We start from the raw sequence: 25,532 nt of genomic DNA, 5'->3' as shown, positions 1-25,532 counted from the left end.
TCAGCCCAAACTCTCTTCTTCCTCTTGCTCTACAGACAGACAACACAGACAGTTTTCCCCAGGGGCTGGGGGACTCATCTGGAGGAGGTGGCGCCATTATCTGGGAGTCATTCCCTTATCTGGCAGCCGATTTTGGCTCTGGAGAGTCAGCACCTCTCAGGTGAGGAAGGCTGGGACAGCAGCTGCCCGTGCTGTGCAGTCAGGGGGGGTTATCAGTCTGGCCCCCCCCTCACCTGGCCAAGCCCCATCAGATAGCAGCTCTCAGACACCCCTGGGGTGACAGGGTGGAAATGGGACATTGCATCTGGGGAGCTCTGGGAAATGCCTGCTGCTTCCTTAAAATAAGGAAAGGAAAAAGCATAATTTGGGCTCGGGTCCCTCTTCCCACCAGTTCACAGCAGTGTGTGATTGTGCCAAAGCAAATGCAACGGCAGTGGCGCTGGAGAGAGCTGCGGCTTTTATTGCTCTTATCTCCCAGCTTCTGGAAGATCCCTCTGCCTGCGTGGGGGTCTGGGCAGGGACACGGTGCACACGCCACAGGGAGAGCAGCTGCCCCCTAAATCAAATTGCCATGATTTACACAGAGGCTCACAGGTTAGGTAACTGCAGTAAACAGAATAAACAGACCTCCCTCTGGATTTATGGACTGGCAAAAGGACCTTTAACCACAAAAGAAATGTGCTTTCCAGCCCTCTTCTATCACCAGATCCCAACCAAAGGCTTAAATGCTTATGTGAAGCCCACAGAGCTCAGGATTTGGTCTGGATTCAAACTATTCCTCCATCTTCCCTGCTACCCGGATAAGTCATCTCACAGTTCATCTCCCGTTCAGCTCCCAGCTGACACACGCACGTGTGGTGCCAGAGGAGCCAGAGGGAGCAGGGACAGGATTTTTCTGTTTGGGGCTTAGAATAAGTGACTCTTAAATGCACAGGCAGGCAAAGGTGTGCAAGTGCTCTGCAAAGGGGTTACTTTCTCCTGGAGCTTCCCATTCCTCCCCAGTAACTACCCCTGGTCAAGTGAGGAGCTTCATCTGCTATTGCCGAGCTAAACCTTCCCAGCACAAGAGCTGCTGTCTAAAGAGAAATTAAGGGTGTTTTTTATATTTTCTTGGAGTAAAAGAGGTGTTAGATTTTGATGTGTTCTCAAATATCTCATGAGTTTCCCCCTGTAGACGTGGAAACTTGTATAATGATGCTATTACTAATGTTTCATGCCAAATCAAAGAGTGCAAAATGCCTGAGGAGTCCTTTGTTAGTGACCTTGAGACCATTATTTTTAATGTGGCACCCCCGAAAAGAAAGCAGCTGGAGAAGAGGAGCCTGTCCATCCCCAGACAGTCACAGCTCATGCCTGGGGAGCTGGTCCCACCAGTGGCAGGAGCACATTAGGGAGTGCCAGAGGTTAGAGTAAAACCAGAAACCAGGATGAAAAATTTTGGAAAGTTTGGCATTAATAGGACTTCTTGCTTTCTTATACTCCTCAGCTGAGTCAGCCAATGCATCAGCCACACAGAGCAGCCCACATGGCTACCAAGGAAGTTCTCAGAGCCCAGACTTACCCCTTCCCTTCATAGCCAGAGAGGGAAAAACATTCAGGAAAGTACTGCTTTCCCTCCATCTTGCACATCTTTATTTAATTCCATTGAAAGCAAGCACACATTTTTGAAATGGAACAATTTAAATCCATGAATTGTTCTGAATCCAGGAGAATTGCCAAACTTTCTGTTTTAATACATTTTCAAATTGCCTTTTCCTCCTGTCTTGGGGAGCCAAGATATGGCTATTTAATTATAAGCACAACCTCCATTTAAGAAACCCTCGTAATGAGGCTGGCGTGGAAAGGCATCCAATTTTTCCGTTGTCTGACTGAGGGGCTGGAATTAGTGTGTTTTATCCCAGGTTTGCATTTGGCAGGGCTCAGTGAGAGATGCTGTGGGGAATGGACTAGAGGCAATCTCCGTGCTCTGGGCTCTTCGTTATCCTGCCTGTTAGAGGGAACCAGATCCAGACTCTTTCCAGGGGAAGAGGGTTTGGGCTGGCTGAATTCTGCAGCTCACACCTGAGAGCAGAGGCATTGAGTCCTCCATGGCACAGGTTGGGAGAAAGGGAGTGGGAAAGAAATACAAAAGGGAGGGAGGTTTGGGTCAAAGGCAGGCAAAGAAAACTTGTGGTAAGGGAGAGAAGCAAGAACAGCATTGCAAAGAAACTACAACATGGGCCTTGTGGTAGCTGCACAAAAATGTTTCCTTTGGCTTGCTTTGAGTCGGGAACAAGAGCTGGCCCATGGAGAGAGCAGTTCCAGGTATGTTTGCAGCAGCTCAGCTCTGAAAATCACTGCAAAAGCCTCCCTGAAGGCTGGGGAGACCCACATGTGATGCACCATCATTTCAAAGCTGGGATGCCCTAAACCCAGGGTAGGGACCCCTCAATGCTGGAGCCCACCCTCCTGAAGGGATCAGGGTGTGCAGAGCCCACTCAGACCTGCTCCCAACCCAGGAAGCCTAATTTAAACAAAAGCATCTCCCTGGCACAGCAAGTAAGGACCATCTGCTTGCCGGTCTCCCTACGGCATAAGGCTGCTGCTAACAGATGTGGTGTCACCCCAGCAGCATGGTGGCAGTCCCCCCATCACCTGTCAAAGCCACCCACTGCCCTCATCCCATCGAGGGGACCAGGGTGGGCTGCAGAGCCACCCTGGAAGTGATGGAGCAGGGTGGGAGCATCCCCTCCCCACTGCTCCTCAACCAGGCTGCGGATTTGGATATGCACTGCCCACCCTGCTCCGTGGGCAAGGGGATATGGACAGGACCCTGACTGATGTGGTACCAACACCCCCTGTCAGGGCTGGTGGAGGGCCCAGCATCCCGTGCCGGCTCTCCATCCCAGGAACTCGCATTCCTCCAGGCTCAGGGAGCGCTGGGCCGGCTCTGGCTCCCAGTAAGCAGCCGGCCATGGTGGAGCCAAGCTCATCCTCATCCATCATCCTTATCAGGCGGAGGCCGGAGCTATCGCCGAGATACAGGCGGGAGCATCACGGCGATAAGCACTCACAAACAAAAACAACAACTCCCCTCCTCGGGACTTCAAAGCGCCGAGCTGAAATTTATGTGGTCACAGAGACTGCGTGGGTGCTGGGAGGGTGCGGGCAGTCCAGGGTGGGGACATGGGCAGGACGTGGGGAGGGGACCGCGCTTTGCCTGCAGGAGCTGTGGATGTGACAAATGGAATGTAAAGGGAACGCAGGCAAGGAGCAGAGCAGGTTACCCTGCACTGAGATGGGCACAAGTGGTAAAAGCAGCTCAGCCCCAGACGGGGTTCTGCTCCATGGCCATGGGCTCTCTGTGCCTGCAGGCTCCCAAACCATCCCATAAAAATGTACTGCAAGTGATTTGCCAGGAGTGATGAGGGACAATTGCTTGTCACAGGCATAAAGTAGCTTTGGAGACCGGCTCGAGGGCTGTCAGGAGGGAGATTTAGGGCTGTTCCCAGGGAACACTCCAACAGCCACACTCCACCTGCGTCTGAGAGGTCCCACGAGCGTTACTCCCGCTTGCATTAACAGGGATTTTATTCCTCCGATGGTCCCGATGAAATCCGTGAGACCTCTTGTGGCACGGGCCGAAACTCCACGCGCATCCATCAGGCATCACACCAGGGCATCCCGCGGTGGTGTCCCCACCCCTCCCGCGCTGCCACCGCACCCTTGGGGACGGCGTCTGGGCAGCACCAGAGGGACGTTTTTCAGGACTGACTGGCAAAAGAATTGTGTTGTGCTTAGTGCAGGGGTGAAAGCATCGCACACCTGAGATGGTGTCTGGATGATCCACTGCTGCAAGCTCCAGGGAAAGCGACCCTGACAGGAGATCCGAGAGGTGTTAAAGCCAGGCTGTGGTCTTGGGGAGGACAGCAATGTGGAGTGGAGGGATGATGTACAGCGCATGTCCACTCACAAACACTTCTGCATACACATATGTTCAGACACTTATTAACTTCCAGCTGTACATACACATACCTGAATTTACAAGTGTCATAATGCTATTAAAACAAAAAGACACACAGTGTTGCTGGCAATTGGCTCTTGTCCTAGGATTCACTTTCATTGAGCTTTGTCTCTATCCCAAGTCATGGTGAAAAATTAATGATCGTTAACTTTTTATAAAGTCTCTTGAATTTATATAATCATTATTTATCAAGGACTCTCTATTTGTCGACAAAATGACTCAGAATTAGAATTTTAATCACAATTTTATTTACTTTAATTTCCCCCAAATTTCAAAGGTTGTTCTCTTTCCTTTTTCTCCTCCTTCCTCATTTTCAGCGAATGAGAGGAGACTTAAAGAACAAGGGGATCCCCATCTATTTCACTTGAGTTGAATTTAATTGAAGTGGAACAATTGCTTATCATTTGATCTAGTTCATCACAAATTAGAGCTATTCGATGAAGAAGTGTTTATTTCCCTCTGTATTTTGTGGAGTAAAAGCCCTTTTCCTCAGCTGCCTCCACAGGTGGTCCGGAGGAAAGCTCCCATCAAATACCCTTCGACAAAAGGCATCCGGATGCTGGAAGACTCCCATTCCCTGCCTCATCTCCTCCATCAGGACACCCCTTCTGCCATTCCCTTCCTCCCATGACCAAGGTCTGGGCTTCTCTTGTCACACTGCCACCTCTCCAGAGCCTTCCACTTTGCTCCCAGCAATGACATCACACACCAGCCCCACATATGGGCATCAACCACAATGCACCAGGATCATGGGCACCAACAACCACCACTGCACACCAGGATCACGGACATGACCAACCACCGTGAACTGGGATCATGGACATGACCAACCACCATGAACCAGGATCATGGGCATGACCAAACACCATGAACCAGGATCACGGATATGATGAACCACCATAAACCAGGATCATGGATGTAACCAACCCCATGAACCAGGGTCATGACCAACCACAATGTCCAATCACCACCCATCAGGGCTCAGTGCCGTTACCTTTTCTAGCAGCTGTAGTGATGTCGCAGGTACCTGTCACAGCCTGATTGGCTGTCAGATGCTGGAGGAGTGGTCTTCCTGCTCCACCACCCCTTAAAGGGACAAAACGCCCCGGCCCAGGAGGGATGGTCCCTGCTGGGGACAGCCTGGCAGCATCTTTCCCTGCCAGGAGAGCCTGCCTGCACATATACATACTTACATACATTATGATATCTTGTTTTAATTACATTAGAGCAAATGACTCCTTCCCCTATGGTTTATATCAGTGCTTTAGGTTTGTAATTTATCTTGGCACAGTCTAGACTGGAGCCACTTTGAAGCTGTTTCAAACAGGATGAGAACAAACAATTTTTCCAAAGTGGCTGGATTAAGAAAACTGGCAGCCATTCATCTTTGGGGGAAGGCTTGTGGCAGTGCCATGCCCCTGCTGGAGTCCTGCCAGCCTCCTGCTCCCTGCCCTGAAGGGACGGAGAGGTCCTAACCCTGCAGACATTGGGAGATGGCACCATCAGCTACTTTGTGCAGGGGGGCTGACAAAGGGCACCATCAGGGGGGTCTGCGCAAGGAAGAGCTGATTTATTGCTAGTTGTTCACACTGAGTTTATCCCCAAGTGTTAGAGGTGAGGATGGCTGAGCAGATGGTGCTGCAGCAAGAGATGCAGCATCCAGCATCAGGAGCATCAGCTGCAGGTGCAGGCCATGGTCTCCCCATCCCAGTCCCTGAGCATGGCTCCTTCACACATTCATCGACACCTGCACAGAGCTTTTCCTATAAACCTCATTGACATCCTTACTACAGGAAATCTCTCCTTATTTTCTTCAGATAAAAGTAATCCTGAAAATGTCTTGACTAACTTCTGCAGTTTCCCCAAGATATTTTTTGTCTTTAAATGAATAAACCAACACCTAACTCCTTCACTAATTGGGAATGGTGGTTTTCTTCTAGATCACTGTCTTCAGACACCCCAAAATTTGAAGGGCTCATTTTAGGACAAGTGCAGTAAAGGGAATATATCTCCTTAAACCTTGCACTGGGATTATATGGATGCCCTTCCATGGGCAGGGTGAGGGTCCCAGGGGGTCCTCAGGGTCACCCAGACCTAATAGTGTCCTTGAGCCCTGCCAGAGATGGCTCTTCATCACCTAGGACATGCCAGGCTCCACAGCTGCCCTGCACTGCCACAAAGCCAGCTCTGCACAGCAGCAGAGCTCGCATGGAAACACACGTGTTTTCTATATTTTTCCACCCAAATGCTGGGGGTTTAACTGTTCTAGCAGCACTGTTTGCTCAGTGAAAGCTGCCAGGGTTTATGACAGATCCTTCCTCCTTAAGGCTTTGAAATAAGGCTGTAAACATGCTCGCCAGGCTGAAGTGTTACCTGTAAAGGGGGTTGCTCCCCTCGTGATGTGCCTATTGGCTCCAATTAGCACTGGCAGGAGTCAACCGCAAAAAGAAGGCAGAGCTTATTCTGGGAGTGAACTGATTTATTTGCAGCATTTTCAAAGCAAGATGAATGTGGCCATTTTTTACTTTTTCTGTTCTTTATGAAGCTACCCATTTGCAACAGAGAAAAAACCCCAAACCTTCAGCTATCCCCTAAATAGGTGGAAGCAGGAGGATGCTGTCTGCTTTCCCCAAGAAGGAAATTCAGCTTTGTTTAATAAGGGTGGGATAAGATTACCTGGTGTTTTACTGGCCGTTACCAGAGGGGGGGCAGGGAATCCTGCCCAGCCATGCTCAGAGCAGGGGACAAGCTTCCTGACACACCAGGAGGTCAGGAGCCAGGGCAAAGGAGCTGGGTTTCCTCAAGATGCCACCAAGGTACCATGAAAGTTCACTTGGGCAGGTGCTGGAGGAGGTCAGCCCAGATAGATTTTAGATGCATCTCATCCAACCATCCTGTCACAGAGTTACTGTGTGGAAAATCTGTGGTAGCCCCATGAGGAGACAAATCTCCTCGTGCAGGAGAGACAGGGAGTGGGATAGATGAGCCTCCCCATGGGGATTTCTGCTCCCATGACAGTGTCCTCAGTGAGAAGCAATGGAAGGGAAAATCTGAGCCCATGGGCTCAGCCATCCTCCCACCCCACAACACCACATCCCACCACTGCTTCAGGTTTGCTTGGGTTCATTGCCCCACCAGCACACCCAGGCACCCACCTTCACCCTTCAGGATCCTTTCACCTCCATTACTCCACAGCTCAAAGTTCCCTTCTGTGTCAAAGCAGCTGCTTTCTGTCACAGTGCTGTTGGGAAGGAGCTGGGCAAGGAGGTGTTTAAATGTGTGGGAGTTACAGCCACGGCACCTCTGCTACCGATGGCACCTCTGCTCCCCCGGCAAGAGCCGAGAGTCACGGCCGTAACTCGGTGCTGAAGCTGCCTGGGTGAGGTGACAGCTGACAATGGGGTTTATGGGCTTAGGAGGGGACTTGGTTAGTGGTAAACTCAGGGATCCTGGATGGCAGGAAATGCTGGGAGCTTGTTGTGATCGTTAAAGGAGGGGAGCAATGAAGTCGGGAAAGGTGGGCGTGCTACCAAATGCTGCTCGCTGTGCCGTGTTCCTGCAGGTCCCTGTGTCACCATGGTGGGTGGCAGCTCCTTTCCTTGCTGGGGCTCAGGGTCCTCCAAGAGGAGCATGCCCTTGGCCCCCTTTCTCATGCTCACCAGTGAAGGGAAAGGGTGGAGCACAGCTGGAAAATTAAAGAGGATAAAATCATGACTCCTTTGGGTCTGCCCAGGGATAACCTGTGCCTAAGTTTCCCTGCAAAACCTGCTTGTGACACACTGCTGCTCTCAAGACAGAGGGACAGCTGGAGCTCAGCTCTGCCTCTTGGGACAAAACAGGGGAGCCCGAGCCCCGGCACCCCAAAACTGACAGCAGGAGCATCAGCACCCCAGTGCTGACAGCAGGCGAGGGCCAAGGCCCTGCTTTGGAGCTGGGCTCTGCTCAGCAGCTGAATCAGCAAATAATTAGCAGCCCCAGAGCCGGGGGATTAACATCCCTCTCCTCTCCAGCCGTCCAGTCCGGCTTAACCCTTTCATCTGAGTGTCTCCGAAGTCCTGAAGCTTTGGGGTCTCCCAGGGGGAGATGCTGCCGTGGGGATTCAGCGGGCGGGAGCTGCGGGAGGTTGGGTGGGAGCCGTCAGTCCCGTGGCTGGCGGCTCGTTTGTTCACCTCCGGGCAGCCCGATGACAGCACTTCCCTTTACTACCAGCTGCAAAAACCTGGCAGCTGATTTAGGAGAGCTCCCGGGGCCCAAAATGTAAACCGTTTTTCACCAGGAATGTATAAGCAAGCCATAAAATAAGGGATTTGAGTCTGGTCACATGGGACAGGCCTCCCATAAAATTGAAGCATTGATCTGTATTTTAGTGAGCAGCTTCGAAACTGCCCAGATGATTGAAGACCTGAGTTTTAACAAACTCTGTAATCTCCCACCATACATCTGAAGTGGCATGTTTGAAGTCCGAGGAGGAGTTATTTATATTATTTGTATAATACACGGTGAAAGGACATTAGCCACAGCTCGAGCACCAGTGGTGGGTATTGCTGCTGGGCAGAGGGGAGCAGCTCTGTGAGGCGTCGCTCCTTGTCGGGCTGCTCCACATGTGGGCACGTGTGTGACAGCTGAGGTGGCCTGTCACCAAAGGATCTGGTCATGCTGCTGCACACCAATGCCATCCTGGGTGCCCTGTGCCCTCTGCAGCTGCTGGGCTGGGCATCCTGATGGGCATCATGTCTTTTCTGGCATGTGTCACTCCCTTCTCAATGTCTGTCACTCCCTTCTTGATGTCCATCACCTCCTTCCCAGCAAGTGTCACCTGTTCTTGGCATGTGTCACACACTCCACAGCATCTGTGTCACCACCATCCTGGCTTGTGTGACCTCCTTCCCAGTGAGTGTCAGCCCCATCCTGGTATGTGTCACCCCTTTTGCAGTGTGCCACATCTTCCTGGCATGCATCACACCTTTCCCAGCATATGTCACCCATTTCCAGCCTGTCACCCCCTTTCCAGGATGGATCACCCTGTTCCCAGTGTGTGTCCCTGCTGTGGATGCTGTCCAGGCTCCACTGCTCATGGAGTTCCCTCTTCTTGGCAAAGTCATGCAGGGAAAAACCCCATTTCCACCCTTTCCTTTTCATGGCCCAAACTGCCCTTGCCCGTCAGCAACAAAAAAAAAACTGTTGGAGAAGTATATATTCACTATAAAAAGTGTAAATTTGGAGGTAAGCAAAATTATTCATAAATTCTAATCAAACTCCTCTCAACTCAGGCAAGGCTGGATGCCTGGAGTATGGGCTGAGAAGGCCCAAGTGCCATTTAAAAATATGACTTGGTTTCCTATGTCTGGGAGAAGTTTCCTCTGTGCCCTAAGTGCACATTCTGTGATTTGAAGGGACTCAGCAAAAAAATGGTTAAATCTGGAAAGTGTCTCCTCCAAAACCAAACCAAACCAGTATAATTTGGATCACGTAAGCACATTGCAACCTTTAAATGAAGCTTCTTGGTAGCTTTCCTGTACCAAAATCACTGATTTCCCCACTCTATATTTTTGGGGAGAGCTGTGAAACCCAAAGCAGTCAGTAAGTGTGTGGGAAAGGGAAGCTCTCAGTTTTGGTGGCAGTTCCCAAAATGCTGAGCTCAGTGAAACGTCATCTGCTTCCCCACTGTGCTGGAAGAACACCCCCAAGGGTGATGCAGAGACACCCAAAATCCAATTTTTCTCTTTCCTGTTTCTCTCTCCTGGATTATCACTAATCACAACAATTAGTGATGTTATCATCCAAGTAACCAACAGCCCCTGGAAACCCTACAAGCCCCCATCATGCGAGCCACAGCTGGGGCAGGCGCCACAGCTTGAGCTCAGCCCCAGTTTCCCACTGTGGGCTTTGGGGGTAGGTGGAAATCTGTGCAATATTCAGCCTCTAGAGAGTATTTTGTGGAGGCCAGAGCTGTGCTCCTGTGGCCTTGGCAGGACGATGGGAGGCTGTGATTACTAAATCCCTTGCCCGCTTAAGGCAGGCTCGGTGCTCCAGCCCACAGCGAGGCATATTTGAAATGCTTCGGGCCAGATTCGGACTCCTGTGCTGCTCAGGCTTCCAAATGGTTTCCCAGGAAAAAATCCTCTCCAAAATAACCCCTGGCTGTAGCACTGTATGGGGATCCTTGGGGTGGGTGCTGCTATGCCCATGGGAGCGGGGACAGGGGGACAGGGAATGCTTTGTCTCATGGAGGCAGCCCCAAACAGAAAGAGCCAGGTGAGGCAGCCAGGGCTGGCTGCTCCCAGGGCTTTGGCACCCTCATAGTGGGGTCCAGGCACAGAGGGGCCATGGGGGGGTCACCATGACCCTCGTGGGGAGCATTTCTTCTCCTCTGAGCAATGCCCCAGGAAAGGGAGCCAGTTAACTCCGTGCCACTTTAAACAGGGATTAAGCACACAAGCCTGATAAGGGACTAGGAGGGTCATTCCTCACTCCCTCCCCAGTCAGCAGGAGCACCCTCATAGTGGGGTCCAGGCACAGAGGGGCCATGGGGGGGTCACCATGACCCTCGTGGGGAGCATTTCTTCTCCTCTGAGCAATGCCCCAGGAAAGGGAGCCAGTTAACTCCGTGCCACTTTAAACAGGGATTAAGCACACAAGCCTGATAAGGGACTAGGAGGGTCATTCCTCACTCCCTCCCCAGTCAGCAGGAGGGGCTGGGGCTGCTGGTGATGGGGCTGAGCTGTGGGGTGGGCGGGGTGTGTAGCCTCTGTTTGGGGAGAAGGTGGCAGAGCAAAGCCACAATGAGTGCCCCGTGTTTCATCACACAGGGAAATTATTAGGGCGGAGTTCTGGCAGGGGCAGAGTGCCACTTTAACAGCAGTGACTTTAACAAGCATGTGTGTGTTTGCAAGATGCCTGTTAAGTTCCCTTATCCCAGGGAAAATGCTCCAGTTACCTGTTTGGCTTTCATGGACTGGGAAGAACTGGAAAGGACCAAGCCCATTGCTTCATCCATCCTGATGAGCAAAATTCCTTGCAGTCACTCACTGCTTGGCCAGAGTTAAGCCTCAACCTGCATCTTGCAGGGAAATAAGACACATCAGCTCTGGGTATGACCTCTTCTGCAGGAAGGTACAGCCCAATCTTGTCCAGCCAGCTTGTCCTGCCCTCCCTGCATCCCTGCAGCTGGCTGAGGGGCAGCTTTTACACCAAAACTGCCAGAGTCCTGAAGTTCTGTTTTCTGCATGAGAAATCAGCTTTTCTTAAAAAAAAAAAAACCAACCAAATATTTGAAAAGATTTAAGTGTGATCACTTAAAAAGGGGTGTGTGTGCATGTAAATAATTTTAAGTCAGTCTCAAGAGCTTTGCTTGCCTGACTCATGATCAGGGTTTTTTTATATATCACATCAGAAAGTACTGTAAAACATACTTTCAAAGCCTCAGAGGACCTTGGCCTCCTTGGAGTATTCAAAAGCATCAATTACACGAGCATTATGGGCAGGATAGTTTGTACGAACCCTGTTAAAAAGTCAACCTGAGACTTGTGCCTCTAAATCCCCTCACTGCCCCCAGGGCTGGAACTGATTTTTGCCCGGGCTTCGGCACTAGGAAATGTTTCAGTTTAAAAAACGTTGAAAAACATTAAAACCAGGCCGTATGCACTTATTATTGAGAAAATCCCACACAGATGGACTGCATTGAACCACGAGCAATTATTTTCTGCCGTTCTCGTGGTTAATGAGATGATCAGAAGTCCCCGGCGGCCTTCCTCTGCCTGCAGTCCTGTGCATCAACCTCCTCTTCTGCAGCCTGGGGCTGCACAGCTCTGGCACCAGCCCCTGCCAGCCTGGGGCTCCCTGCCAGCGGGCTGAGAAGGCAGCGTAGGCAGATTCTTGGTTTTCAGCAGCGGTAAAACCCAGAACACAGGGGGTTTTTTGGTCCTGAACGTGTTTGGGTGTGCCTGTGCATCAGGGACCCACGCGCTGGCAGGAGTTGGTGCCCTGTGGCAAACCCACGGCTGAGCGGGAGCTGCAGGGCTTTGGCACGGCACGGGTGGCCGAGACAAGAAAAAAAACCCCTTTATTTCCCTTTTCCTAAATCAGGTTTGGTGCTATGCTGCCAGCGAGGACGTGTTTGCCATGCTTGCTGAGCACACCCTGCTTTTGCTGAGCTCGGGGTGCGGCAGCGATGGATGGAGAGCCCTGGCCGTGGTTGTTTACATCCCCCGGTGCCTCCGCGCCGCCGGAGCCCTGCGCACCCGGAGTGATGCACACTCACTGCTCTGGCATGAGCAGAGCCCAAGGTGGCTGAGCTCTGCGCCCTTATCAGCGCCAGAGCCCTAATTACTGTCCGAACCTCTAACACCGCAGGCTCGGCCGGTACCTCGCGGCCCCGGTTCCCGCAGACAGAAGCTGTTATTGTCCAGATGAGGGGTTTGAAGTCTTGCAAACACAAACCTACCCTCAAAGGGAATTTCTTTCGCTGACACTTCCCAAGACAAAGAAACATTTCTGCTTGGGTTTTTGCAGATGGATCTGGCTTTTTTTTTTTTCCCCCCGCCCCTCTGGATATTTGCTGGGCTGCCTGCGTCTGCTTTCAGTAAGGAAGGGATACAGGCAGGGGTCAGGACCACCACCCCCGTGTGGGGCAGGAGGGCAAACCCCACTGCCAGAGGGGCTGCAGCCTGTTTTTCTGGAGGGCTGGGCCCCATTTTAGTGGGACTCCGTGGTGGGATCCATCCCACGGCTCTGGGACTGTGAGCTGGCAGCAGGCAGGTGCCAGTCAGGACAGTGAGGAGCTGCTCCAGGCTGCTTTTCACAAGGTATGGAGTTGAAAGTGACACTTCCTCTGGTGCCATCACACAGGCACAGGCTGGATGTGGCCCCAGACAGCCACTTGCCAGCCCTCTCCCAAAATTCTGTTTATAACTGGGAAATGTCTGGATCCTTTCTTTGTACCATCCACCTGCTTCCAGCAGGATGGGACACTGCCTGCTCTGGCTGAGGTTGGTTGAGCAAAACAGTGAAGGGAAATCTGCAATGGGAGTTAATCAAATTGTGCCCTGTTAGTGGCACACGAGGTGAGAGCTCAGAGCAAAGCTCCTGCTGCCCGTGCTGGGCTAGAGCAGGCTCTCATACACCAGTGGAATCAGCGATTTAAAGGAGTAATGTGATCAGATGTAGCCAGTTATTATAACGGCCTTGGTGACTTTAATGAGGTCCTGCACAGACTGGATTACCATGGTCACTCATCCATAGTTCATTAGAACCTGCGAAAGGGGATCCACAAGAAGTCATGAAATACGATCTCCTAATCTCCCCTAAGTAGGAGAAGCCCAGCTATAAAAAAAATGCCTTTTAAAAATACCCGTGGAGTGAATAAATCTCCGTTGTGCTAAAAGGCAACGACAGCGGACCCGTGAGAAGGGGATCTGCTCGTGGGATGTGTTTTCCATGCGCGCAGTTAGAGAGGCTTCGCACAAGGAGTGGCATGCCTGGGTGGAGGAACAGGAGACTTTCTAATGGTTTTTCTGGGATTCCTGGGGAAAACAAATAAATAAATAATGGCTGGGAGGAGCAATGAGACAGGCAGACCTGCTGTCCCCATGGGCAGCAGTGGGCAGAAAGCCTAGAGGAGGAAGGTCTGCCCATCTTGGAGGGATGCCCAGTTTCTGGTGTCTCTTACTGTTCCAAATGCCCTCACCCAGTTTGGGGCTGGATACATCATTTATGGGCAGTAAATGGCAGCCAGCTGGCACCTGCTCCTCTCAGGCTGTTCCCAACCAATCCCTTTCCCAGGAAAGGTGGGCTTGGCATTACCCCAGGTATCTGCCCACCAGGACAGCTTATTGGGATGAGGATGCTACTCTGAGCATAACACATCACCTCATGCCATCAGGTCATGTGTGCAAATTCCTGAGACTCACCTCAACTGGAATGTCTGGATCCTCTCTGTGGGGTGACATGGTGGCTGAGGGCTATTTTGGGGCAAGGAAGAACAAGGTATCCCCTGAGACCTGGAGGAAGAGGGATGGAGCAGCTGGGACAGAGCTGTTCCAAGAGCTAGCAGTGATTTCAACAGCTGGTTCTGTCGAGATGAGCTGTGTCCAGTCCCACTCTATGGGCAATGGAAAGTGGAACATCCCTATGAATGGAAGAGAAAGCAGAGCTCCAGAAAGTATGGGACCACATCCACAATCCCTGCATTATGGTGCAGGCAGCTCTCTTAACTGGGAAACTCACATCTCTCCATGGGCAACGGAGCTGGCATGGCAGCAGGGCTGCCAGTGTGGAGGGATGCCCATACAGGACTTCCCAAGCAGGACATGCAAAGAGAAACCTTGAGAAAGTTCCCTGTCCACCATAAACTATGCTGGCCCTTATCAGGGAGAGCATTCAGTAAGCGATTAAGTGAAGACTTTATTAATACTGCTGCAGCTGGGACTGCTCAGGGGCTTAACCTGAAGCATGTGCTCCTCTGGCTGAGGGTCTTAATGCACTTAGTGAACATCTGGATACGGCCCGCCCCTTCCAGACCTTTCTTCTCTCCACGGGCAGTCGGGTTATCTGGAGGGGAAGGAAGCCTGAAAGCTGACTCTGTCCTCCAGGGCCGCTTTCATTCCTCAGTAAGCCCAAGGGACAACTTGGCAGTAAGGAGCGTCGCGTAAAGGAATGCCCCGTGATGGACGGCGCTTAATGGGACACCTCCACATGCACCCCTGGCCACGGGTGCAAACCCTGAACTGTTCCCAGCAGCCTCCTGGTGTGGAGAGGTGATGGTGAGGCTGAAGGATGCCCACACTCACCCTCCCAGCGGGGTGGATGCTTTCCCTGCAGACACCTCTGCACAGGCACTGGTACCTCTGGACGCGCAGGCTCTGCAGACTCCAAACGCCGAGAAATGTTTGACAGAGCAGCATACATATTCCAAACATTGTTTGATTCATGTTTTAAAGTCTCACTTGCAAGCATACTTCCCCAGCTCAGGCATCAATCACTGCAAATATGTTCTTATAAACAAAGCAACACAGACTGACTGTCTCTTCCACCCTTACCATACGCAGGTCACCGGGCAGCACCCCGGGGAGAGGCGCTTCCCGGCGCATCTGAGCCCCCCTCGGAGGACACCAGCACAGGTAGCTGGGGAAAAGCAATGGGAAACCTGTCCCCAGTGGCACGGTACCATCCAAGGATATGTATCCCAAAGGAAGGCAGTTGAGTCCATTGCTGTGCCAGGAATGACTCGCTCCTGCTGCACAAGGGTGGCTGTCCTCAAGGTTACAGCTGTGCCTTCATCTCCTCATCTCACTCCATGCCCCACCAAACACACATCCCTGCGAGATGAGATCTCCCCAGGCAGGGACAGGGGAGATGAAGTTCCTGAAAGACAGGATGAAGTATTTCCCAGCACATGGGCTGCACACATATATGGATAATGAGAGCAGAAGCATAATTTCATTTTATGTTTTAACCCTGAATGCCTGATTATCACATCTAATGGCTCAAGAGACCCTCCCTCCTCAGCATTAGGGACCTGCTGTGTGTGGTGTGGGCATGGGGGTGTCATAGCTGGCTGCTCCCCACTGTTGCTGCACAGTCACCACCAGAGTTTCCCTGTCCCTGCTGCCTGCAGGGACCCAGGGAGGTGCTGGGTTGTGGTTGTAGCTGCTTCCTCCACTACTGTGGACATCCCAGACCCTACAAGCCTCAGCCCTTGCTACCACACAGCAGGGACCCCAAAGTACATGGACCTCTGGGGCCGCCCCTGCCATCAACCAGGCACCCCAAGAATCTGGACAAAAGCGGTGAGACATGACAGGGACAGTGGAAAAAAATGTCTGCCCCAGACTCACAGGTTTGGACGCTTTTTAAAGTAAACTCCCTTTCTTTAGGACACTCCAGCAAAGTTCAGGATCCTGTTGGTAGGTGACTCTTGCACTTCTCAGTTCTCTGTTTAGGAAAAATAAATAGGAAAGAATCCAGAGGCGGTGCTTTCTCCCCGCTCCGCAAGATGGATCAGTGCTTGCCACTGCAGGAAAACTGTCCCACCGTGATCCAACCCAGTGCTTTGTCCTGAAATGCTCTGCCATGGCTGAATACATGACTCCTCTGGAGCAGGGTGACACATTCCAGCCCCAGACAGTGACACTAACAGATGCAATCAGCCTGCAAGGTTTAATGGGAACATGGTGCTGGTGGAGACGGCAGTGGGAAATTTATGAGGAATTCATGAGAGGAAGAGGAAAATGAACAGCATTTGCTGATGCAAAAGGGAGAAAGATCCCAACAGGGCAGCAACTGAGCCATGGGGTGGTGGCATTTACTGGGGGCAGTTTGGGTCCTGGCTGTGGGGAGGGTACAGCAGCATGGTTGGACCAAAAAGGGGCCCTGGCCCTCAGCCATAAAAAGAGCAATTGGGAGGCAGCTCTATGGCCATCTCCTGCAAGGGAAATGATGAGCCCCGAGTCCCACCACAACTCCTAGATTGAGTAAACCCCATCCTGCTGCCAAGCACATCCAGAGCTGCTTTTTCAGAGCATCAGTGCTCTTTCTGCCTGGCTTTGGGCAGGCTCAAACTCTCCCAGGTCAGGAGCCACATCTAACAGGTCACTGGGACTCATCCAACCCAGGGCTGAACACCACACTGCTGATGGGAACCTGCTCACTGCCTAAGTTCCCTATTTTGGCCAAAGCACTAGGGCCAGGGAGATTTTAGACATGTGTATCCCAGGTTTTCTTCCTCCACTCTTGCCCTGCACCCCTGTCAGTCGGACAGAGGGTCTGTATCAGTCTGTATCTCTCCTGACTCAACCCAGCACCAGCTCTGATGGCCTGAGATAGCAGCAAGTGGCTCAGCCATAGGGCTCTGGGGGCAATTAGAGAGGAGACAGCCCCTGCCTGCACCCAGCTCCTTCCCACACCTCAGGGCAGGGCTCAGAGCCTCTGGAACCTGCTGGGATGCTCGGGGGGCTGCATGCTTTGGGATACTTCCCCACAGAGGGGTGAGGAGGGCGGCCCCACTACAGTTCCCGTAGCCAGCGTGGTCTGACAAGGCTGCGAGGAGGGAAGGAGAGGGGAAAAAATGTCTCACTGCTGTAAGGAGATTTACTGGGCTTGTTATCAGCACAGGAAGAGCCAGAGCTTAGGGGCAAATGGGAGATGCTTTGCCTATTGCGGTATTTTTTCCTACTGTGCTCTAAGCCGGCTCACGCGGCGCAGGCAGGCGGCACACCCGGCTCCACTGCTCCCTTTCCAGCAAGCTCCGTGTGAGCCCTGTCACCTCCAGCTTTCTGTTTGCCAAGGCAGGGGCTGCTCAGAGCCCAGAGCACCCGTGTTCATTTAAAAAGTGCTTTGTGTTTAGGTGCTGGTGTCCATGAGCATAGGAGAGCCCCTGGCGTGGCTGAATGCTGCAGCCCAGCTCACCTGGCTGGTGGCTGCTTCCCTCATCCACCCTATTTGGGTCTCAGCAGCTGCTTTTAACCTGGAATGGGGTTTGTAACCACAACCAGGACTGAGAGATGGGTGGTTATGGGGCTTTTGTGGGCCTTCCTGATCCTGCTGCCCGCTTGCACCTCACACCATTGTCACCACACCACTCCTGGGTTGGATCCTGGGGCTTATTTCCATGAGATCTCAAGGCTGTGGAAGGTTGGGAATGAGAGGGTTTTTTCCTGGTGAGAAGGAGGGTTATGCTTTCTGCTCATGTGAAGTCCCTGCAAACACCCAGGGGAGCACACGTGTGCTGGGGAGCCAGTGCATTTTAGGGGGCGCATTCATCCGTTACGGATGCATGTGGGAGAGGGGGAGAAACAATTTCCTCATCCCATAGACTGCATAATAGCATCCATGGAATTAAAACAAGGTCTGAGCAAGAGAAATGCATCCGCAAAGGCCTTTATCTGGCAGAATCAGAGCTCAGCAGCGGCACGGGAAGCAGCGCGCGGCCCGCAGGAGACCCAGCCCATCTAGAGTTTCGGCTCTGGTTAATGACACAGCAAATCGAGCCTGTCATCTTCAGACATGATGTTTCTTGTCCTTTCGGCCCAAGAAAACAACTACCACCCTCTAAAACTGCAGTTTCACAGCAGTGTAGCCTCTTCTCCCCCCGTCCCTTCCAGAGCAAAGGCAGTGGCGGCAGCTCTAGGGGTGGGAGGACGCGGTGCTGGGGGCTCACCACCCTCCACCCCACAATTTCAGCATCACACCGAGAGGATGATGCTGGGCCAGCTACCTCCTGGAGAGCCACAGCGAGGAGGAGTGCCCATCCAGAGAATCCCAGTTTCCCTCATAAGCTGGCGGGGTTCACTCAAATCCGTGAGGAACAACTTCTCCCTAATTCCATGAGTGTTGGGCTCCCAGCAGGGCTTCACCAGGATGGGCTTGCTGCACAGGAGGGGCAGCTGCATGGCAAAACTTCACTGCCAAAGACCCTGGGATAGAAATATTTGTGCCTAAATCACAGATTGATGCCGCTAGCAGAAAAAGCAGCACCATAAATACATATATATATATACACACACTATATATATATTTATTTATATTTACAACTGCAATTGTAATTATATTCATAGTTACATTTATTTTATTTTTATATATTAAAATATTGATTTATATAAGCAAGTATATTCTTATCTATCTGTAAATACAGTATCAGGATTGCTGGTATGTATATTGCTGGCTTAGGAATTACTGCCTTTTTTTTTTGTGCTCTAGGTATGACATGGAGCATGTTAAAAAAAAAACTTTAAGAAGGGTTTAAACACCTTGTTGGAGAGTGGTTTTTGTTTGTCCCAGGGTGAGTGTTCTCAGCTCCTGCATATGATGGGCCCTTTAGAGAGGCCACAGGAGCTCTGGGGCAAGATCACAGCGGGGCTGAATGCTGGTACAAATCCCTCCCTGCCAGAACTCACCCCACAAGCCTTCACCCTGATGGAAAATGCACTGTGCTGAAGTCAGGGATACTCCAGCAGCTGGGATAATCAGCAGTGAAGTGCTGGTGGTGGCCATCACCTTGCCAGCACCCACCAGCTTTGTGCATGTCCCACAAAACATCCCTGGAGCCACTGCACCGCCAGCACGGCGGATTTCACAACATTTCCCCAGGAGTGTTTGGATTTACGGTGTAAAACAAACCACTTTTGTCCAAACAAGATGCTCCTTGCAGAGATGGCTATTTTGGGTTGGGTGTTTTTTATTTTAATGGCCTTTCAAAGAGCAGAACTGATTCGCACGAAGCTGCTCCAAATGTTTCCAAGCAAAGTTTAAGAGAAAACTGGAGTTTCGCTTAAGCGTGTTTTAATGGGGAAGGCTTGTTTTTCCTTCATGTTCCCTGCTCTTCTTGGAAAACCAGGAGCCAAGGGAAGAAATGTCTTCTGCTCACAGCAAATGATTTTGTTTCAGTTTTGAGAAGTAGGGAGGGATCAGCATTTTTATGGGAGCAATTTATTTCCTTCCAATAAGCTCCATTTCAGACAGTTTTTTTCTCCAGAGCATGTTAGGAGGAGTCAAATATTTACTGTATATATTGATATACAATAAAAGCGTTATTCTTTGGAGGTCTGGATTCACTTTTTACAGCATGTCCTCATCCTGTGACTCCCTAAAAGCAAGGAGGTAGTGATACCCATGGTGACACCATGGACCATAGTGACAAAAGGACACTCAGTGTCTCTGTGCCTTTTTGCCCCAAAATACCCCCACCTCCCCCTATGCCTGTGAAGGCAGCAGCACAGCCATGCTGGGTGCTGGATCCCAGCTTGGAATGGGGAATAATGAGCCCTGGGGAGGCTTCTGCCACCTCCCATTTATAAAACAGGGGAAAAAGGGTGGGAAAAAGCACTAAAATTATTTAAAACCCCCAACTCCCAAATAATTTTCAGTTGCAAAAAAAGTATTAACAGATGCTTGTTAATTCTTAAAACCATCTCAATCTGCAAAAAACCCAACCTTGGAAAACCCGTCTTGAGAGTCTTGCTGTAATGGCTGGCCCGGAAGCTGCACAGACATCTCAGGATGCAGTGGGGGGAACCAAGGGAAAATCAATCCCTCTGCTCCCATGGAAGTGAGCAGTAACTCCTGCACCTGAGGGGAGAGAAAACCTGGAATTTTGAGAGAGCCAATGATAACCAGGATAATAAGGCACCACTAATTGTCCTCATCCTCCTACCCTGCAACAGCTGGGAAGGCATAGCCGGACCTGGCACGAGGCACTGTGTGATGAGACCTGGAGTTGCCCTGAAAATCTTAGAAACAAAATGAATTAAAAATCCCGTGTGGATCCACACAGAGGGGAAGGTGGGAGGTTGGGATACCAGGACATGGTCCCACCACAGGGAAGCATGGACAGGATGCTGTTCCCTGGCTCTGGTTGCTCCGCAGTGCCAGCACATCACACTGAGCCTGTGACACAGCAGAGCCCTGTTAAAAGCATCCCAACCTATTTCAGTGGTCTGAACCACTGTCAGCAGCCTTTTCCCACCACAAAGCCATTTACCTGCAATGTCACACAGATGCGGTGCAGAACAGGAGCTCACCCACCGAGCCATGTCAGTCTCTGTGCCAACGTGTCTCTGTAGCAATGGGACAGGAGGGAAGCCCCTCTTTCAAGGAATGTGGGATGCTGGTGTAAGCAGGGACCAGGGAAATCCCTCATGCACATGGGGCATTGTGGTACCTGGAGTTGGAAGGAGTGTGAAGAGAAGTCCCCACAGTGGCAGCACCAGGATGAGATGGAGAGCAGGGGGACAGGGAGAAAGACACATCTCATGTCATGACCCACCTCCCTTTCCCCACCAGCACACAGGAGATGACCCAAACCTGCACTCATGTCTGACCAAGGGAAAAGTTGGAAGCAGCGAGTCCAGCTCTGCCCATCCAGACCCAGCAGTTCGTCTCCAGCTATGCCCCAAACCAGATGCTTTTGACGAAGACGCCAGGAGCTGCCTTAATAAGCGCTTATGCAATCCTTCTCAGCAGAGGAAATGTCTTTCCCAATCCCCAGCCATTAGCAGTTGGCTGATGCCCTGGAGCAGGACATTTTAGAGCCCTTGTAAATTTGCTTCAGGAGTGGAAAGTGGTTTGAGGAGGGAAAGGCACTGGTTTTTGTCAGGGACCTGAATCATCTGGGAGCTCTTCTCCACAACTTCCCACGAGTGGAGAGCTGCCACCACGTGTCAGCAGCCAAACCCTGCCCTGAGCCAGGTGATCAAGGATGGGAGAATGACAGTGGCAGCTCCTGCTCCAGGGTCAGCAGCCAGCCTCAAGGCTTTGGGGAACAGTGTTTGTCTCAGCAGGGAATCTGAGTGGGGAAATAAGAGGTTTTAAGGTAGGAGCATCACTCCTGATTCTGTGCAAAATTTCCTCTAAGAAGAGAGGTCAACCAGGGAGCAACTGGATGGGCTCTCCAAGCACATGGCTCACCTGGGCTGCCAGTCAGAGCTCATGGGCTGGGTTTTTCTGTCATCTCCAATTACGTGCCTATGACAGATAATGTAATATAAAAAGAAATTCCCCTTATGGCAGGTGGAGCCTCCTTCCACTGATTTCCAGGGCAATCAGATGAGGGAACAGCTCTGTTTTAAGTGAGATTCAGAGCACCCATGCCAGCCTAGAGGAATGATTCTGGGGCTGGTTCCAGCAGTTAGGCTGCTGTTACCTTCCCTTTACCTGTTGTTTGCATCCAAACTTAATTGCAAATTGACATGAGCCGTCTTTGGGGAGCTGCTGTTCTATCAGCACAATGAGCCATTGTTGAAATGGCCGCAGCAATTTTCCAGGTTAATTTATGGCCGCCACACCCCATTAGCAGCAATAAATGTGGAGCCCGGTTTTGCCGAAATTGTGAGTTACGATTTTTCAAATAAATACATTTTCCTATAAACCAGCTCTCTGTTTAGTTTGAATGTTCCTCACAGACACATCCATCTACATAAAATACACAGGAGAGGAAGCTGAGCTGTGACTTTGCTCTGATGACATAAAAACTTTTGTAAACACAGTGTCACTTACAGTACTAGCAAAGAGAGAGCCCAAAAAATAAACAGCGAGTGCCTGGCCCATCCCTGCAGGAGCACATGGAAAATTTAATACTTTTTTCCGTAAAGCTTTGTTTTCCTCTTGATTTATCCACGCAAGACAGTGGCTGTTTGGCCATAAATAGATGGTATTTCTTGAGGGGCAATGGTTGCAGTCACCCTTTGTGTCGCCATAGGGGCGGCACGGGAGGGGTGTGGACAGAGGAGATGCTGTGGGCTGCTGCTGAGAACAGGAACATCCAGGCACAGCACCGTGCTCACCCCCAGTTCCTCCTGCTCCTTCTGTGGGGCTTTAACAGACTGAACCCCACTTGGAGTCGCTCCTGTGATGCTGATGTAGGATCAAGCAGCCCAGTGAGGTCGTCTGGGGCTCTCAGGCAGTGTGTGGGTGCAAGAGAGCATGGGCACCAGCAAGCATGAGCTCTGCTGCACTCCAGCACCTCCCACCCCTATGAAACCCATCCTGGCACAGCAGGACACGTGGCAAACCCTGCTGGGGTAGAGGGATGCCCTGAGTGGGCTTTTGCAGCCCAGCCTTAGCTGTGACCCCAGGGCTGAGTTCATTGCTGATCAAACTGACTTGATTTCATTCACTTCTGCAGGTTCTCTCGCTCATCACATTGCCAGGAGGAAAATAATCCCCCAGAGCAGCTCTCTGCAGCTCTACTTGAAGCAGACTCTGCTCATGCCTCAGTTTCCCAAGGGTTTTTGCCACCATCCCCTGAGGCCTCTGAGAGCAGAACTGTTAGGAAGGTGCTGAGTGATTATTATTGCATTATTTCAGGCAAGTGCTATAAATACCCAGGGGCACCTTTAGACACAACCCAGCTGCCCAGGGGAGCTGGCTCAGCCCTGCTCTGCGCCTGCAGTGGCTGAGGAGGGGATCGAAGGCCGTGGCCGAGTGAGGAGGTACCCTGGGCATAACCTGATGGGGGACGTGGTGTGGGGCTGTGGGGTGACAGGGCTGGGACCCTCCTGGCCGCACCCTGGGGCTGCAGTGGAGCTTGGGGTGGGGGGATGTGGGTGCAGGAGGGTGCCGGGATGCTGCAGGGAGATGCTAACAAGGAAGACAAGGGGAATATTTTACGGGGCTGCAATGTAAACAGAGCTGGAGCAGAGCCCCTTTTTATGGAGTCCCTGTCCTGCCAGGGCATCTGCCAAGGCCCTGATTTACGCTCCTATTTAGATAAGGGAGCCAGAGGGGGGGAGCAGAGCTGGCGTCAAAGTCACAGGACACCCGGGGCTGCCGCTCGCTGGGCGCTGATAAGGAGGTGGCTGAGGGGCCAGGGCCAAAACCTCAGCTCCCGTCCCAGAAATGGGGATGGATGCAGAGCATGGTGGCTCCACCTGGGTTTGGGGTGCTGGGGCTTACAGAGACCTGGGATAACCTCACTCCCAACATGCAGCATTGGCCCCCTCATCATTGCCTGGCCATGAGGGCAGAAAATCTTTCTCTGGGAAGGATTTGAAGGAAAACAGGTGGAGAGAAACGTGGTTCCGCCTGCCATGCCAGCCATAAATCGCCTAATCCAAACTGCCCGGCGTTTTCTCCCCCATGTGAGTGGGGAGATGTGAAATTAAAGAAACTCACCAAAAGTTTGAGAAGTGCTAAATTTGGACGCCATGACAAAGGCAGTCTGGTTTGATTTAGAAGGTGTCGGCATGAAAAGGGCTCTGGTTTTATTATTTTATTAAAACATGAAAGATTAGAATGATTTTCCAAAGGAAAATCAACCCTCTGGTCCCACTATTTGCTCAGCTGAGCACTTCCAAACTCTGCAGAGTCCAGGGACCTCCATCAGGGGGTGGATTAAGCAAGAGAATGCCCAGGCTTGGGCTGGACTTACCTGGCTCGGCAGCTGGAGGCTGGAGGTGACTCTGTTGCATGGCTCAAGGTGACAGCTCCCAGCAGGATGTGGCTGTAAGTGGCCTGTGCAATGCATACAGGGATACAGGGATGAAAAGGGTATTTTTGAGGAGTGTTTCTAGAGATGGGGTTTGGTGGCACAGACTCTAATCTGGAAGTTTGCAGGGTTGGAGAGAAGCTCAGTGAGGAGCCTGGGGTTTCTAAGAAGAGCAGGGCTCCACAGGTGATGTTCTGCCAGCATGGAGGGGGTGAGGCATGAAGTGGGACCCCTGAACTTCTCCCAGATGGGCACTGGCTCCCACCGGCGGTCAGCCGGGCTCGGGGATCCCACCCAACCACGGCTGTTTTGAAGGAAATCGGGGACACGACGCCCTACCCAAGGCCTGGCTCTAACAGGAGAATAATCACTAGCAAATGTTTGCAGGGCGCTTGTTTTAAAGGGGGTGGGGAAGGGGGGTCTTTGGCAGACCCGGAGACCTGCTTGCACCCTGCCCCGGCCCCCCCAGCCTCCTGCCTTTGCAACTCGCCTTGTAACAACTAACGATGGAAAATCCGAGGCATTTAAGTGGCTCCCGAATCCGCCCGGGAACCGTGATTGAGAGAAGTCAAATAAAATTTGTCATCTTTAAAATGCAGGAGGACGTTAATGGTGTGTTAGCCCGGATGATTAATACAAGCGCCTGCAAACAACCCTCCAACGTTTCCACCCTCCACTGCAAGATGAATCGCTGGAAAGCGCCGTTAATCGCTAACATACCTTGGGCCCAAAGCCCCTTCCTGCCCCGCCGCGCTGTGATCACCACTGCCGTGCCCAGCCTGTCCTCACTGGGAGTCACTGCAGCAAGAGCAGGGGTCGGCCCCAATGCCACCAGGCAGGGCTGGGGGTGAAGCCCGAGCTCTGGGACGCATCCTCCTGGGGATCTGTCTCCCATGGGTGCAGAGAAGAGCAGGACGTGCTGTCCCCTTTAGGGCCCCACCCTGGGCTTGAGTTTGGGGCTGCAGTGAAGTACAAGATCCCGACCTCAGCGGGTCCCCCCAGCCCTTCCGTGGCCAGGCTGGGACAGGGAAACACAGGGCAGGTCCCCACCTCCCTGTTGTAAATCGGTCAGTGTGCATGGACAATATCATTTTTATATATCTATGCATCTATGCAGTGTCTGTGCACGGGTGAGCAGCACACAGACGTGTGTTTATAAGCCACGTGTGTGATAGGTGTGCGTGTGCCATACGTGTGTGTGTAACATACTTATGTGTGTGTAGCACATCCATGCTGCTGGTGTATGTAACACCTATGGGTGCACGCGTGTGATGCGTTTGTGGAGTGTGTGGTGTGTGCAGCATCTTTGTGGTGCATGTGGGCAACGTGTCCAGTGTATTGGTGTGAGCAGCAGTGCGTGGTGTAACCAACACAAGTGCAGCGTGGATTTGTGCAGCGTGCATTGCACAGCGTGGGCGTGTGCTGTACGGGCATGCAGTGCACATCCCTGTGCAGTTGTGCAACGCACGGAGCAGGCATGGGCCAGGAACGTCATGCACAGGGAGGGAGCCCCCCAACCCCAGGGGGGCCCAGCCCGGCCTCACTTCGCCCCCTTGTCTCCCCATCCCCCGGCTGCGGGTGCGGCCCCGAGCACCCCGCGCTGCCCACCCG

General features: G+C 52.0%; 1 long non-coding RNA gene across 2 annotated transcripts; it reads right to left on the bottom strand.

Annotated features, from left to right (window-relative positions):
* Nucleotides 1-18,553: 18,553 nt before the first annotated feature.
* Nucleotides 18,554-24,345, bottom strand: LOC108445161. 2 transcript variants are annotated; one of them, XR_001859910.1, is made up of 4 exons: nt 20,478-24,345; nt 20,151-20,226; nt 19,931-20,065; nt 18,554-19,583 (listed from the first exon to the last, which is right to left on the bottom strand). It is a non-coding gene; the product is annotated as an uncharacterized LOC108445161 (long non-coding RNA). The 2 variants fall into 2 exon arrangements; XR_001859909.1 differs by having other exon boundaries at nt 18,554-20,065.
* Between the last annotated feature and the right edge of the window lie 1,187 nt (nt 24,346-25,532).

The sequence above is a fragment of the Corvus brachyrhynchos genome, unplaced genomic scaffold, assembly GCF_000691975.1.
Source record: "Corvus brachyrhynchos isolate BGI_N302 unplaced genomic scaffold, ASM69197v1 scaffold21, whole genome shotgun sequence".
NCBI lineage: Eukaryota > Metazoa > Chordata > Aves > Passeriformes > Corvidae > Corvus > Corvus brachyrhynchos.
Note: the sequence above shows the minus strand (reverse complement) of the source record. Positions and strands in the feature narration are given on the sequence as shown.